Consider the following 16,202-nt stretch of genomic DNA (forward strand, 5'->3'; position numbering starts at 1 on the left):
GAAATTGACGGCAATGAACATGTCATCGCTTACTGGAGCAAATGCTTATCAAAGTCGGAGCGAAATTACTGCGTCACCAGAAAGGAGTTACTGGCCATAGTGAAAGCTGTAGAACACTTCCATCATTACCTCTACGGCCGAAAATTTCTGCTTCGGACAGATCATGCCTCGTTAACTTGGCTTTTGAACTTCAAGAATCCAGAAGGCCAGATAGCCAGGTGGATACAGCGGCTCCAGAAATATGACATGGAGATCAAGCACCGGAAAGGGTTGTCTCACGGTAATGCAGACGCTTTATCAAGGAGATCCTGTCCTGAGAACTGCAATTATTGTTCCCGAATCGAGAAACAGTATGGAACGACTAGCCCTACTGCCTATCAGGTGACAGTGACTTCAACATCATCAGAACCTGATCCATGGCGTGACGACCAAGTTCGAAAAGATCATCTTGAAGACCCCGACATAAAACCAATTTTGGAGTTCATGGAAAGTGACAGTCGGCGCCCTAGCTGGCAGGACGTTTTCATCTTCAGCCCTGCAACAAAAAGATACTGGGCTTTATGGAACTTACTCCATTTACGGAACGGCGTACTGTACCGAAAATGGGAATCTGATGACGACAAAACATCTAGATGGCAGTTACTACTTCCCCGATCAAGAATTTCAGATGTTCTGAAAGAAATACATAGTAGTGCGACTGGAGGACATTTTGGTGTCTTGAAAACACTCAATAAAGTTCGGGAGCGCTTCTTCTGGAGCAAGGCGAAGGATGACGTGGAGAAGTGGTGCCATTCTTGTGACGCCTGTGCTGCTCGTAAGGGAACGAAGAAAAGAAGCAGAGGGAAGCTACATCTGTACAACGTTGGAGCTCCCTTCAAACGAAATGGGATCGACATCTTGGGTCCTCTACCAAGAACTGCTGATGGGAACAAATACATTCTTGTTTCCATCGACTATTTCACCAAATGGCCCGAAGCGTATCCCATTCCAGATCAAGAAGCTACCACCGTAGCAGAGACTCTAGTCCAACATTGGATCTCGAGATATGGAACACCTTTGCAGATTCATTCCGATCAAGGGAGGAATTTCATCTCTGCTGTGTTTAAGGGCCTATGTCAAATTTTCGGAATTGAGAAAACTAGGTCAACACTACTACACCCACAATCGGACGGCATGGTGGAGAGATTTAACCGCACAATCCTGAATAATCTCTCGCTTATGGTATCCAGAAATCAACAGGATTGGGACAGGAAGCTACCTTTGTTCCTGCTGGCCTACCGCAGTGCTGTCCACGAGACTACCGGATTTGCCCCATCTCAGATGCTCTTCGGACGAGAGCTTCGGCTACCTTGTGATCTCGTCTTCGGTCGTCCTCCGGATGCGCCTTCATCGCCTGAGGAGTACATCCAGGATCTCCAGGCCCGGTTGGAAGACGTTCATAACTTCGCACGAGAGCGAATCAACATTGCGACATTGCGGCGGAGAAGATGAAGACCCGATACGACACAAGGTCTACTGGACATGAATTCAACGAAGGCGACAAGGTTTGGTTATGGAATCCCATCCGACGGAAAGGTCTTTCACCCAAATTGCAGTCGCATTGGGATGGACCCTACAAAGTCCTTAACCGACTGAATGACGTCGTAGTGAGGATCCAAAAATCACCTAATGCAAAACCTAGGGTTGTACATTATGATCGGTTAGCCCCATACTATGGCCATAGTTCATGAGTATTACGTAAACAACCACGGTTGATAACATAAAAGTTGTAGATAATTTTTTTGCTTTTAATGTTCAGTAATATTTCTTGTTATTATTGTGTTTCCTATGCATTATTGGTTATTATTTAATGTGTGTATTTGTGAACTTGTGATAGAAGTTTGTCACCCTTTCTGGGGATTGTACTGCCCGGGACGTGCAGTCCTTAGGAAGGGGGCAATGTTACAAATTCTGTAAATAGTAATTATTGTAGTAACGTAACCTGTAAATAGTTTCCCGTAATGAATATACAACTCTTATACATTCGGCTAAAGTATACGACCCCCCTATTTCTTGTTTATTCATTGATAAAACTTGATAACGGTCTACGCATTTCGAGAAGCAGTAAGAATGTTGTGGAAACTTTTCGATGTTTATAAAAGCGTCCCGCGTGATAAAAAGTTCAGTTTCGATTAAGAATTCGTACTGAGAGCATTAGCTCTGTTTATTGCGAGGCATTTCGCTGTGTTGTTTTCGTATTTGGAAGTAAATACGTGTGTAACTGTTGAGTTTACGGTGTTGAGTGATACTTGTTTAATTGCTGATGATTAATTTAGCAGTTGTTAACGATTTCTCCTGTACATAGTGTAAATAAAGCTCCTGTGTTTTTATCAAGAACTGTGTCGTCCTTTCAAGAAAGTTGGAAGTCTCGCCGGATCCGTTACAATATATATATATATATATATATATATATATATATATATATATATATATATATATATATATATATATATATATATATATAGACGTGACTCCATGAGGCACTTCAACTCTAACGCAAAATGATTGGTGCGACGGTAAAGAAGTTTTCAGACACAATAAATGACACTATGAATGAATGAGACGACGTAAAACACAAATTTAATAAGTTTTCTGCTCTCGTATTCTCGAAAGTACATCGAAAAAAGAAGGAACACACACACACATATATGTTTAAGTATGTAAATGAGTACACGCCACGAACTCTACAAAAGAAAAGGAGAGAATATTCTCGCTTCAGTCCACCGTTTAAAATCTCAGTCCATTAAATGGCGTACATGACAGAGGGGGAGTGATTCCCCTCACAATTGACTTCAGTTTATCACAGACTCTATCGACATTTTTTTTTTTTCCTCGCGTCAAACTATGCATCTATCCGAAGACGCGTGTATTGCTGTGAAATCAAAACAAGAAGTTCCGTCTAGAACTAGACGAGCCTACTTTCCCGTATACCCATACTACTTTCTAGTACCTGATCAATATTCTCAAAAATAGCTAAAATCGCAAATTTTTTCAAACATATATTTTTTAATATTTTAAGCTGATTTCTAGGAATAAAATATTCCTTACTTTTCTTCAAAAAAACGAACAAATAAAATAGCAGCACCTTTTAAACAAAGCAGCTAATACACTTCTTTCCATTAAAAAAGTTTTTTAACAGCTTTTAAAACGAAAAAATAATAATAAGTTCATTAAAATAAATACATCATATAAAAAAAAATCGTTTCTTTTTCCCCTGTTGCCGAAAATAATTTTTTAAACGAATTAATGCACTTACCAAAATAAAAAAAAAACAATAAAATGTCAACTTAAAGAAATAATTTTCATTGTCAAAAAAAAAAAAAAAAAAAAAAAAGAAAAAAAAAAAAGAAAAATCGTCTGCGCATATTTTTTGAGTTTATTCACCGAAAACCAAATACCTAAATTAAAACTTTAGCGTGAAAATAAAAACAAATCATATCAACAATAATTATTTCACAGTTAAAACCACAGCAGCGGAGTCGGAGTCAATCTCATTTTGGGATAAAAGAGTCGGAGTCGAATATCCAAGAATCGGAGTCAGTCATTTGTCCTCCGTGTATAAATGTTTGCCAAAGCTACGAAGTCAGAGTCGAAGTCGGGGAGTCGGAGTCCGATTAATTGTCGGGAACAGGAGTCAGAGTCGGTGTCAGGTCCCCCTAAATTCTCGGAGTCGGAGTCGGGAGTAGGTCGTCAAGAGCTATTTCCAACAAAGTTTGTTTGAAGTAAATCCGCCTTCAAGTACGGAATCTACATTGACTTTCAGTTTCCCCGTAGGCGCTAATGTTAAGGGATTTGAACTGTTCAAAATTGAACGGAAAATTGTTCATATCAAAAAGATATCTTATATACAAGTTTTTTTATCAAAAGCTTTTTCCTACAAAGCTTGTTTGAAGCAAATTCGCCTCACAGTTCGGAATTGCTTTGAATTTCCCCGTAGGCGCTAATGTTAAGTTTTTTTGAACTGTTCAAAATTGAACAAAAAATAGTTCAAATCAAAAAGTGAAATATGGGAATGAGGTGTCCTCGCCGAGATCTTTCGAACAAAAAAAAGTTTGTTCGAATCGGACTATTCATTCAAAAGTTATTAGGGGGGGACAGACAGACAGACCGACAGACAGACCGACAGACAGACAGACAGACAGACCGACAGACATTTTTCCCCATCTCAATACCCTACTTTCCAATTTTTAATTTTTCAATATTTATTTAATTATTTTATTTATTTTTGACTTTTTTTTGTTTTTTCACGATATTTTTAAGATGCATTAAGCCTTCTTTCATGCTTTTTTCTTCTTTTTCTGACTTTTACTGGGAAAGTAGGCTAAAAATGGAGGATGCAGCTCGGAAGAAGAAGGTTCCAGTGCAGGGGTTCCCAACCTGTGAGTCGTGACCCCAAATGGAGTCGTGAAGCCTTTTGCATGGGGTCGTGACATTTTTCCTGCTTTTAAAATGTAGTGTTTTAGTTTGAAAAGAAGTACATAAGAAATTAGAATCATTTCTATTTTCCTAATATTAAATAAGTTTACTTTTATTAGTAAAATATAAGAATGTTTTTTTAAATTCTTGATTAGAAAGTTGTCATTGTGTTCTTATAGCAATGGAGATGATTGTGTTTTGGGTTAATTTTCGTAAGTTTAAAATTTTTGTTTTTCTTGTATGGTAAACTGGAAAATGACAAAAATTTAGAATGTGCTGGAATACATGTTACAAGTTATAGCTGCTATCCTTTCTGGATTTCTACAATCATTGCAGAAATCAATAGCAGGCGTAAATAAAATGTCACAAGAATCTTGTGTAGTCACACATACACAATGTATAAATTACGAGGTACACATATGGGATCGCGGATCGTTCCGTTTGCCGAAAAGGTGTCGCGAGTGGTTGGGAACCACTGTTCTAGTGATTAGAGTTCCTGTATCAAACGAAGTTTCAGAGAACCACCAAAGAGGTATCAATGTTATTATTCACCATTAAGGTTATTTTTATATTTATTTACGTCATTTATTATACGTCAATTTTAAAACTTGGCAAGAAAGACAACTGCCGGGAGGCTTTTTCTACCGCTTTGACGCAACTCTCATACTACGTGTGATAAAGGATCTCTACTGATGACGAGTTGCAAAGTTCTTATTCAGACACACAGTTCATTTGCTAGCAACATATCCGTTGAATATTACATTCTGACATCGATAAGATGACTTCCTATGTGCAGCGAATTACACGATTCCAGTTGTTAAAATATGGTTCAGGAAAGGAGGTTTGCTGTGCCAATAACGGTTTTTTGCGTTGGTGCCAATATAAGAATCCCCCTTTCAACCCAAACATAATGAACTCGTCCAAGGTCAAGCGTTTTCTATCAGAACCATAATATACAGTTTAAATTCTAATGATCAAGCGTATAAGATTTGTCCAATCAGCTGTATATCGCTAATAGTTTTGAATATTTTCATGGAAAACATTTTGTAAAAGATATTTTTAAATACTTATTATTATTACTGTGCTTGACAGGAAATAGGTACACGCTTAGCCTCAAAATGAGGAAAAAATCTTAGCTCAAAATATTTTGCTTATACATAAGTAAAGTAACTTTAGTAGTTTCAAGAAATAAATACTTATGTTCTAAAATATAAAAGCCAAATAAACAATGTTATTAATGTGAATAATTTTCAATCATAATAATCAAGAAATAGTTTAGCGTATGTCTGAATCAGAATATTGCTCTCGGATATGAGACAGAGAATTCGGAGAGAGGATTTTGTATAGAGTGCATATCAACACGATAATCTAAAGGAAGTTTATACATATTCTTTAAACACGTTTCTCTTCCGAGGGCGAATCCACTAATTGGTGTTTCGGAATTCCGTACTATTTGACGGAATTCCATCTTGCACAATGAGCTTGAAATTGCATAATTATTTCTATACTAGCAGCATCCTCACAGCTTTGTCCGTAGTAGAAAATTTAAAGGTCATTTGGTTCGCCTGTATATTTACAAATAACAGATGATTAATATCTCGCCAATTTGAACGTTAATTTGCTCACCCATGTTATGGTGGTTTGCTAGTCCACCGTTATGACAGTTTGCTCGGTGAAATGTTCTTAAAATTGGAATAGGAAAAAAAAAAATCGAATTTTCGAAAAATCGCTCAGAAGTGCACACCCCCATGCTACAAACTAAGTTTGAGATAAATTTCATGAAACTCGGCCGAACGGTCTAGGCGCTATGCGCGTCACCGAGTTCCAGACATCTAGACTTTCAGCTTTATTATTAGTAAGGATGTTGATTTAAAAAATATATAGGCGCATTGAAGCTAAGTGGTTTTAACATACATTGTCAAACCTAATCTGGTAATGTATGAGTATATACATTTTAGCATTGTTATTTATGACCAGAGATATCTTAACTTCTCTGCAAACGTATTTCATGCATTGAAAATCAGGAATATACCTCAAAAATTTAGTCAAGCGCATTTTTGTGCTTTTTATTTTTGATAAAATGTTGGCATCGTAATAGAAAAGGGAGAAGGGAGAAAATTAGAATTTAAAAAATATTACATGTGAATGGTTTTTATTTTCGAAAACACAAAATATCCATCGTTCGAAATGATAAAATCAGACTAGAAGGGCACATCTTTTTTTTTTCTGGCATCTCATCCTGGAAATATAATTTTTTTTTTTAATGGAATAGATCACTATTGTGGTCTTCATTGTATTTTTCGAACAATTGACACTTCTAAAAATAACAAGGAGTATTTTTCACTTCTTTAAAATAAATAAATAAATCTATCAATATCTCTGGTTATGACACCTCCTCCCGGAAAAGAAAATTCTGGCTGAGTTAGTTAGTCCCATTAAGTCGTTCTAAACCATGTTTGTATTATAGGAATGGAGCAGTAACAGAAACTATTTTAATGAAATTTAAAGCTGCTTTATTTTACAAAAAAAAAAAAAAAATGAATTAATATAAAATTTTAACTTATAGGTTCCATGTTATTCATATATAGATTATTTATTAAACGGTTTTAGTTGAAACACAAAAAACTGATTAAGTACGCGTTTTATACATTTACTAGTGGTACCCGCACGGCTTTGCCCGTAATCGAAAATTAAAAGGTTCGACTGTATGACCAGCGGAACCTGTGTACACTTGCGGTGCACTATTTTAGTGGTCAACTTAAACAGGTGGTCAACTTACAAAGGTTGATTTATATGATAAGGTCTAATTCCGTGCCTGAAAAAAGCGGTCAACTTACAAGGGTGGTCAACTTCACAGATTTTACTGTATTTACAAATAATGTATGGTGAATTTTCTCGCCAATTGGCTTGTGCCCATGTTACGGTTCCACGTTATGATAATTTCGTAATTTACTCGTCCATCTTATGATAAATTTGTTCTTAAAATTGGAATATAAAAAGAACCACATCGAATTTTTGAAAAATCGCTTCAAGGTGCACACCATCATGCTACAAGCTAACTTTGTGCCAAATTTCACGAAAAGCGACCGAACGGTCTAGGCGCTATGCGCGTCACAGAGATCCTGACAGACCGAGACTTTCAGCTTTATTATTAGTAAAGAATAGATAAGCTCACATACTTGAAACTCATGTCTGGGCTTGAAAAAATAAATAAAAAGTATTCTTCTCACAACCCCTAGAACTGAACAGCTGCCAGTTTGCTGATTTTTAACCGGAGACTGAGCATTACTAAAAGTTGATAAAATTACGAAATTACCAATTTGGTGGAAGAAAAACTAAGTACTTAGAAATCATAAGCATTCAAAATAAAAACTATAAAAAGATTTCTTTTGAATGGTTTAATTTCTTCATAGTATAAGTTTGATGACTTCAAAAAATATTTCAAAAAAAAAAAAAAAAAAGAAGGCTAAAAGTTGCTTGAATAAACACTTACTACATTACCTCCAGGAATGTATAACCCAAAAATAACTAGATACAATTTTCTTATCCTTAAAGAAACAATAAAATAACTAATTTTTCGCGAGATAAGTTAAAGTTAAATAAACTACAAAAAAAATTTAAAAAAAGGGTGCTTTTATATGATGCAACAATGACTATGAAATTTCACGAACACGCACTTCTAACAAGTCATTATTTTAAAAACCTGAAGAAGTTTTTTAAAATAAAAATACGTAATGCGATAAAAATCACGAAAGGAAATAAGACATTTGTCTGGTTTGTGTAGGTGAAAGGTTTCTTAGAATTATGTAAAAATAAAATAATAATAATAATTTAAAAAACTTCAAGATAGAAGGAAGAAATTCCTGCGGAAGCAATTTGCACTGTTTGAATACAAGCAGGCTTGACGTAATGAGACTCATTCATTTATAAGTCATACCCAGCAATGACGTTTTCAGCAATGACTCAGTAAACGTTTTATTGTTAAGGTAACGAAAGATAAATACTAAATGGTATCAAAAAGTCATTACAGTAACTTAAAATATTTTGCATATTCACTAAGTAATTTCGAAGACATATGACTAAACAGCATTGCAACACTTTTAGGATTAAGGGATAAATTTTTACTGTTCATGATTTATAACTGACGGGAAGGATAACAGTGCTACTAGTTTTAAGGAACGGTACTTAAGAATTGAATATGAAAAAAACAGAAGAAAAAAAAAGGATTGGATTTGATTAGAGAAGGTGCTTGGGGGGGGGGGGATACGGTTCTGAGGAAAAATTCCCGGATTTTTAGTTTAAAACAGGATGCAAATGAATACATAAAAGTTTACAGTTATTTCACAAATGAACTATTTTAACACCTTTCTGCTTAAAGGTGTAAGAAAATAAAACATTGTTAATAGGCACAAGCTTGCAGGAAACAGTAGAAACGTGTTTTATAGAAGTGTCTAGATTTGTTGATTGCAGCCCTCTGGCTGCTTATTCTGCAATTTTCATGAGCAATGTAAGCGTAGCAAACTTAGCTCATCCCGTGATTTCCACGCGCTAGTTCTTATTATTTAAAAACATTCTTCCCCCGATTTCGTGTAAAGAGTATTTTCTGGAATATTTAAATATACACCTCGCCATTTTGCAAACTACATACTTAACTCTTATTTCAATGAAGAACGCTTATCGCAGACTGTCAGTTTGTCGCTTTAAAAAAGTATGACGGAACTCGAATATGGTGCAAAAGAATGCGAAGTAGGAATTTGCTTTGAACCTTGGATTAAAATGTATCTTACAAAGCATATTTTTTAATTTAAGTAAATGATATACTATATAAGTAATGTATATATTTTCACATTGATTTTGATTAAAAAATATGCATATTTTGATGCAAGTCGTTAAACTAAATTGAACAGGCAGAGAGTCAGATGCATAAACCACAACTCATCGTAAAAGGGACAAAATCCTGTTTTCTATGTGATACGGACAGCTTTTTCAATTGCTTTCCATTTGCTTATGATTTATTATCATTGATATTTTTGTAGAAAAATGTTGAGGGTTGAATGTTAAAAATAAATGTTACAAGAGTATTGCAATAGTTTGTACTTTAATTGTTAAAATTTCACACCCAAGGTTGAATGTTAAAGTTTAACCTATCGCCGTTTGAGTTTCAGATAAGGTAGGTAACATTTGTAGTTCAAGGATTAGTTTACTTTCATATTCATTTATTTAAGAGATGCTTCACTAAAATTAAAAAACAGAAGATCGTAATCATAATGAAACTGTTTAGCTGTGCTTATATCACGGCTGTAATGTGAAAAAATACGTTTGAATATGATAAAACACTATTTTTATGATCTTACTTGATAAATAATCATTTCGAACAAAACGTGGTTTTTGAGCAATTAGCAAGCTTATCCATTAGTATTTGTCACAGTGATAGTCGATAGTTTTCGCATGAATCTTCGACAAAAAGGCAAGTCAACAGACATCAGAATAAGGCAATAACATTAATTTCATCTTTTTTTCTTTTTTAAATTACAGCTTCCTTCCCCTTAAGAACAAATGCAATAAAACAGCAAATTTAAACAGATTCAGTTATCATTAAATCTTTTTAACTTTAAGAGATTCTCTTTTACTATGTTATCCTTTATTCATTGACCCCTTTATTCAGTCAACTTTCTGGTTTTCTAAACACCTTTAAAGCATCGGGACTTTTCAGCCCCGATAGCTTTAGCTACACGAATTTATTCAATCGTTGATTGTAGAAAACGCTGATTGCCCTCCTGGGAATCAAAGAAACAAGACAAATAAGAACAGAGTCAAAAATTCAATAGGCCTTGCTGTTGTTGGTAAGTAAATTCTGGTCAATGCGTAACTGAAAATGCTTGTGTAAATAGATAATGAAATTTTTATGTATAAAACGAATACTACCCCAAAACTACGACAACACAATTACCTTAAAATGCTAAGGACTACACCACCACAATAGCCCCAACGAGACAATTTGGATTGGGTCGATTAAGATTGAGCTCATTGTGCAAGTTTGAAAACGTATTTTGATCCCATCAAACATGTGCTATATTTTCTGGACGATCATGGTAAAATACCCTTTTCTTCTGACACTAAGAAAGGAAGTTTGGTGCAGGAACTTCAAAATTTACAGGCATCATAAACGGTCAGTGTTTCATAATGGTTTTCTCTTTTCCTTTTCATTCTTTTTCTTTTTTTTGAAACAATTTAGTTATTGCTGCAGTCAATATTTTGAGCTTGTAGATGAAGTAAAACATCAAGTAACGTAAAAATTATAATGGATAAGTAGAGAATAATAGATGCATTTTTTATGTACTAGGAACATATGAAATAGCAAGAGCACAAATAATGTGAATTGACATGTCATAACTTTGTAACATTCTCGTAAAGTAGTATTTTTACAATGATAAGGTTTATTTTAAACCGACTTTGCTGTTATTAGTATCGCAGCTGGAATGACCAGGCAGTGTATTTGTTCTCAAACTTTTTCTTAGATATGATTTTATGTTAAATGCTAACCAAAGTGCCACAAACGTAAGAAAGGTTTTACTGGAATGTTAAATGAAAATTTATTAATAATTAAATGAAAGAAAGAAATGGTTTCCAGAAAAAGCATTTGTTTTGATCTAACAGATTTTTAGGTTAGACATTGCAGCTGAAAGCAGCAATAGTTTCAAAAGAGAAAGAAAAAGTCACTATTTTTTTCTTCCTTACTCGACATTTTATTTACTCTCTGCCTACGGTTGCAAGGAATTGGCAAACGTCCAGTTAAGACGATTCTATCTAAATGAGAGGGGAAAAGTAAAAATTTGAAGCGCGCGTTTCGTTCATTTCAATGTGATTGTTTAATTTCGAGGCTAACACACATCTGCAAAAGCTGGAAACCCTGAAAATAAATAGGTACTTTTTCCGCCTATAAATCGGATATTTATCCTTCCATTGCATCGAAGGTCAGAGAGTAAAAGTTTGTAACTACTAGTACTTAAAAAATGGAAAAGATATTCGCGTAAAGATAGTTTCAAGCTTTGATAAAGCTTTATGGGAAATATGAAATGCTTTTAGCCATTATTTAAAGTATTATTTGTAAAAAAAAATTTTGCTAAATGAAAAGTTTTCGATAATTGCATAATGAGAAAAATGTACGCATTTAATCTAAGAGAACATTTGAACTAATACAATGTTTCTTTGAGAAACGATAGTTACAGCCCGTACCTGCTACTTTCTGTATGCCGAAGAATAGGAGCCAAAAGAAAAAAAGGGGGGGAAGGGGGTCAGTTTTGAAGAGTGCCACTTAAACAAATATTTAACAAATTAATATTTTTCATTGCTCTTGCTTGTGGTGATCAAAATAACCAAATTACTCCAGTGATGAGAATTTGCGTGCTAGGCAAAAGTAATATATTTCGGAAAAATCTAAAAAAGCGAAAACTAAATTGATTACAGATATGGAACATCCAAAAATAATCATAAACTATAAAAGTAACGGAACTAAAACATTAAACTCTCACTTAATGTTGTTTCAAAAGCTATTTTTTAAACAACAAATCTAAGCAGCAGCGAAAAAGATGGATACAATGATATGGTTATAGTGTGGCACAAAATTATACTGAATAATATTTGACAAGAAATTTAGAATTATACCGAATTGGGCTATATCACTTTCACTTCAATTCGAAACGAATGAAGCAGGTTTAGTGTTTTTAAAGCTCGTGAGTCAAAGGAAAAACTTTTAATAGGTATATGAACCTTTTAAATGTAACACTTTGGTTCAAAAAGTTACTTTCCTTGTTAGACATATTTTCGAACTCGCCTAAACTGAATTAAAAGTTCAAGATTAAAATGTAGAAAAAATGTTCACTTATATTTGAAAATCTTAAACGGCTTCCGACATTTTAAAAGGAAGTTTTAAAATCTTGTTATAGTTTGAATGATCGTGCTCATCTCAGGCAGACAATGATGTGAATTTTATTCATTATGATATATTTATATATATATATATAAGCTTTCAAGCTGTCACACAAATCCATGGCATTTTATACTTTAAACTAAAACTTCATAACAAATATGAGGGAATTGCACTTTTGACGCAAAATATTTTAGTCACAATCGTGATATCTCTATCACCAACGTAAAAATCATGTATCAACCACATTTGCAATGGATAAGACATAATACACACATTTATATATACAAATCAATACTCATATTTACAAATGCACAATGCTTACAAATGAAACAATGTCAAGAATTACAAAAAAAAACTAAAATAATTCATACAAATAAATTAAGGACAAAATAAAAATTATCGTAAGATCTGATAAAATTATCTCCGTACCTTAACACTTTCCGGTCTTTAAAACTGGTGAAATGATGTAGGTGAGTTTTCACAATCCACACTAACGGCCGTATTCATCTGACGATTCAACCCTCAGTCAGACGGCCAAAGCGCCGGTTGAGTCCTTCTTCAACAAATAAGAGGGCTTCAATCTGCGGTTCAGGTATCTGACCGACAGTCAAATAGTACGGTGAATAAGGACGTATATATCGTTCATCTTTTACAATCCAAACGGTCGAGGAAACCAGTTACATGAACCTTTGAGCAAGTTTTTTTTTTTTTTTTTTAAACAAAAGAAACTTTTGACATCACATTTTCTAATCGAATCCAAGAATGGAACTTGGAAGTTTTCAAATCCACGTAGTCAGCAATAACTTCAATGTTGATGATGTGTAAGAAGAAAATTTTGATTTAAAACAGTCTAATAAAACCGGATGTCCGGGACTTTTGGATTGCGAAAACTTCGGCAATGCAATGTGAAATATTTGTGAAATATTTGAAATCGAAATGGTCTTTTTGGAAAAGACAATAAATCACCAATTAGAGAGACAAAAGACATAAATGCATCTTAACATGCAAGATAACATAAAAATAAATAAATAAATAAAATCTAAAAAAACTTCATTTCCACTGAATTACCATGTCATTGTATGACTGGAAGTATTTAATGTGTAATCTATCAGAATTTGCATTAAAATCTGTTGAAGAAAACCATTTTAACTCCTTTTAAAAGTTTTTTTTTTCGTAAAAAAATAGAATTTATAGTGATAGGATTAAATTCGAAACAACAAATTCCATCAACACCGTAGCGTTTCTTGACATTCATCATTTTCTGTTAATTAAATAAGATAAAATGTACACTAACCGGCTCATATTTTGTCTTATTCTGTACACTTATAATGCTCGAAAAGTTTGCTTCTGGACGGGAAAGTGTTAAACATACTCTCTAATAAATAAGTAATATGCGAGAAATTTCTTACAAATCCAATATTTTTACACATTGCAGGACACTTTTTACAAGATAATAAATGTGTGCTCGTACAAAACTGTAGAGTTAAGTCATTACCTTGCACAATTTGGCTTAATTACAAATGCATTACAAAATGCTTTCCGTGTTTGTTTACATTATTGACTTATATAATTGCTTTTAAATCTCTGGAAACTAATTTAATACAGCAACATGCATTAAAAAAAAAAACATTTTAAGTTGCTACAATGTTCAAAAGAGCATGTTTAGGTCGTCAATTCAATAAATTATTATTTTTTTTTTGTTGAAACATGTGATAGATAAAACAAGCATCTGCTTAACAAAGCAGTAAACGTTGCATTATCTATCGCTTTCTGTGTTTTCTTTACTTGAATATAGTTATTTGAATACATTTGAATTCGCCAATTATGCCTTATTCCGTCGATCACTTTCGCAAAACCAAAAGTATCGCCAAATAGAAACTGAGATGGAGAATCTCGTCGAATATCACCATCCGAAGGCTTTTCAAACTAAATAGAGTAAGTTAGCTGACTCTATCAATTGACAGTCTATTATTTTTATTTGGTGAAAAGGATCGATGGAATAATACATAAATACCGATTTTTCAAACATGTCAGTCATTTTTAAACATGCAATACATATGCTGTGTGCATGTCCTATAGCTTATTTCAGATGTGTATTTAACGCTTAAATAAAGCTAGCTGAAAGTCACAAGCATTTGATTAAGATAATAAAAGGAGTTGTCCCACTCGTTTTTCTTTCACTTTCTCCTCAAAAAGGTGTTTTTAAACATTTTCAATACATTTTAGGCAAACATTTATGGCACAATTTTTTAAATTCCTGTCTCGTGTTTGAACAACAGTCTCCAAACTAAGCCTGCGTGCCAACTGCTGCGTCAGATATGATTTTATTTGGCATGCAATGTTTGGTTTGTAAATAGATCAACTATATATTTTTTTCTCAAAAATTAAGAAAAAAAAAAAGAAGTCGCGGATGAACTTCGGATAAATTAACTAAAATTGCTCAGAAAATCTACAGACCTTTATAAACATGTTGAGATATATGAAGTCAAAATAAATAGAAATTTTATGTGATAAAAATTTAAAATCTTCGCTTTTTATTACCACGTCAAAATTTGATTTTCAATTTCATAATTTAAGAAGCAAAAATTGTATTTAAGTCCTTCAAAGGTTTTGCAGTTTGTGTTCAAAGAAACTGAACTATCGGGTAATGCTCGTTGTCATTAACTATAACAGTTATCTTTTACTGTTCTGTCATGAATCTCTTTTCAAAAATCTGAAAAACAGAATACAGACCTAACGGTAAAAAAATTTGGAGACCTTTGTTTCTCTAAACATTTGGAAGAGTCTATAATTTACTTAATTAAGCAGCTTCTATTTCATCTTTAGCTCAGCTTTGGCACTTATTTTTGTAGTTCTTTTAAAAGTCTTTTAGGCATTTTTTTCTCGACATGCATAACTTCTGGCATAAATTTTCAATCACCAGTTTTTAGAATTCAATTGTCAAGTTTTGCCTCAAACATAATTTTCTTGCTTTGAAAAAACGATGCCTTAAAATTCCAAAGCCTGCATAGAAAATCTTTACAACAAATTTCTGACATTGAGCCTTGTATTACTTTAATTACCGATAACTGAAGATTAAACATAAACATTACATGTTCTAACCCATCCATCTTTGCTATCTATTTAAGGTCGCAACAACTTTCTGCATTAGAGCAAATCTTTATACCTTCGTAGCTAACTTCTGATCTTACAACCAACGGCACGACCTTGAGGGTCATGGATTGGGACAAAATTGTAGATATACATAGGTCCATTCCCACTAGATATAAACGTAGGTAAAGCGATTTGACTGCATAGGCTCTAGTTTGGCCCCAACGTGGACTCAAAGTTGCTAGTTTAGCTTCAAAAATGCAATGGGTTTCCATTGGAGTATCAGACTAAAGTGCAAAGTTCGTTCTCCAAAAACAATTGATGTCCTTTGTTAGTACAACAAGTGGAAGGAAGAACACTTATTTATTAGAAGGCATTATTTAAGGTATTTGGAAAGTCAAAGCGATCTAGGAATTAATAGGAAGGAATAATAAGGGAATAATAGGGAATATTAATAGGAATAAATAGGAGCCTTTTCTCCTCTCCTAATTTTGTAGCTTGTTATTGTGAAATATCTTTTAAAACAGATGGTAAATATATAGTTAAAGTAAAGAAAAATACTTTTTACTAGCAGGCAATTAATATAAAACGAAAATAATTTAGTTTCATTTGCAAACGGTAAATATCCTGTAACTATGTTATTTTAGCATTCAAGTTCTTGAAATTAAAAGTATAAATTTGAGAACCACTTATTGAAAAATAGTGGTTCAACGTAGTTAACTCAATG

This window comes from Uloborus diversus, chromosome 5 (genome assembly GCF_026930045.1).
Source record: "Uloborus diversus isolate 005 chromosome 5, Udiv.v.3.1, whole genome shotgun sequence".
NCBI classification, from domain to species: domain Eukaryota; kingdom Metazoa; phylum Arthropoda; class Arachnida; order Araneae; family Uloboridae; genus Uloborus; species Uloborus diversus.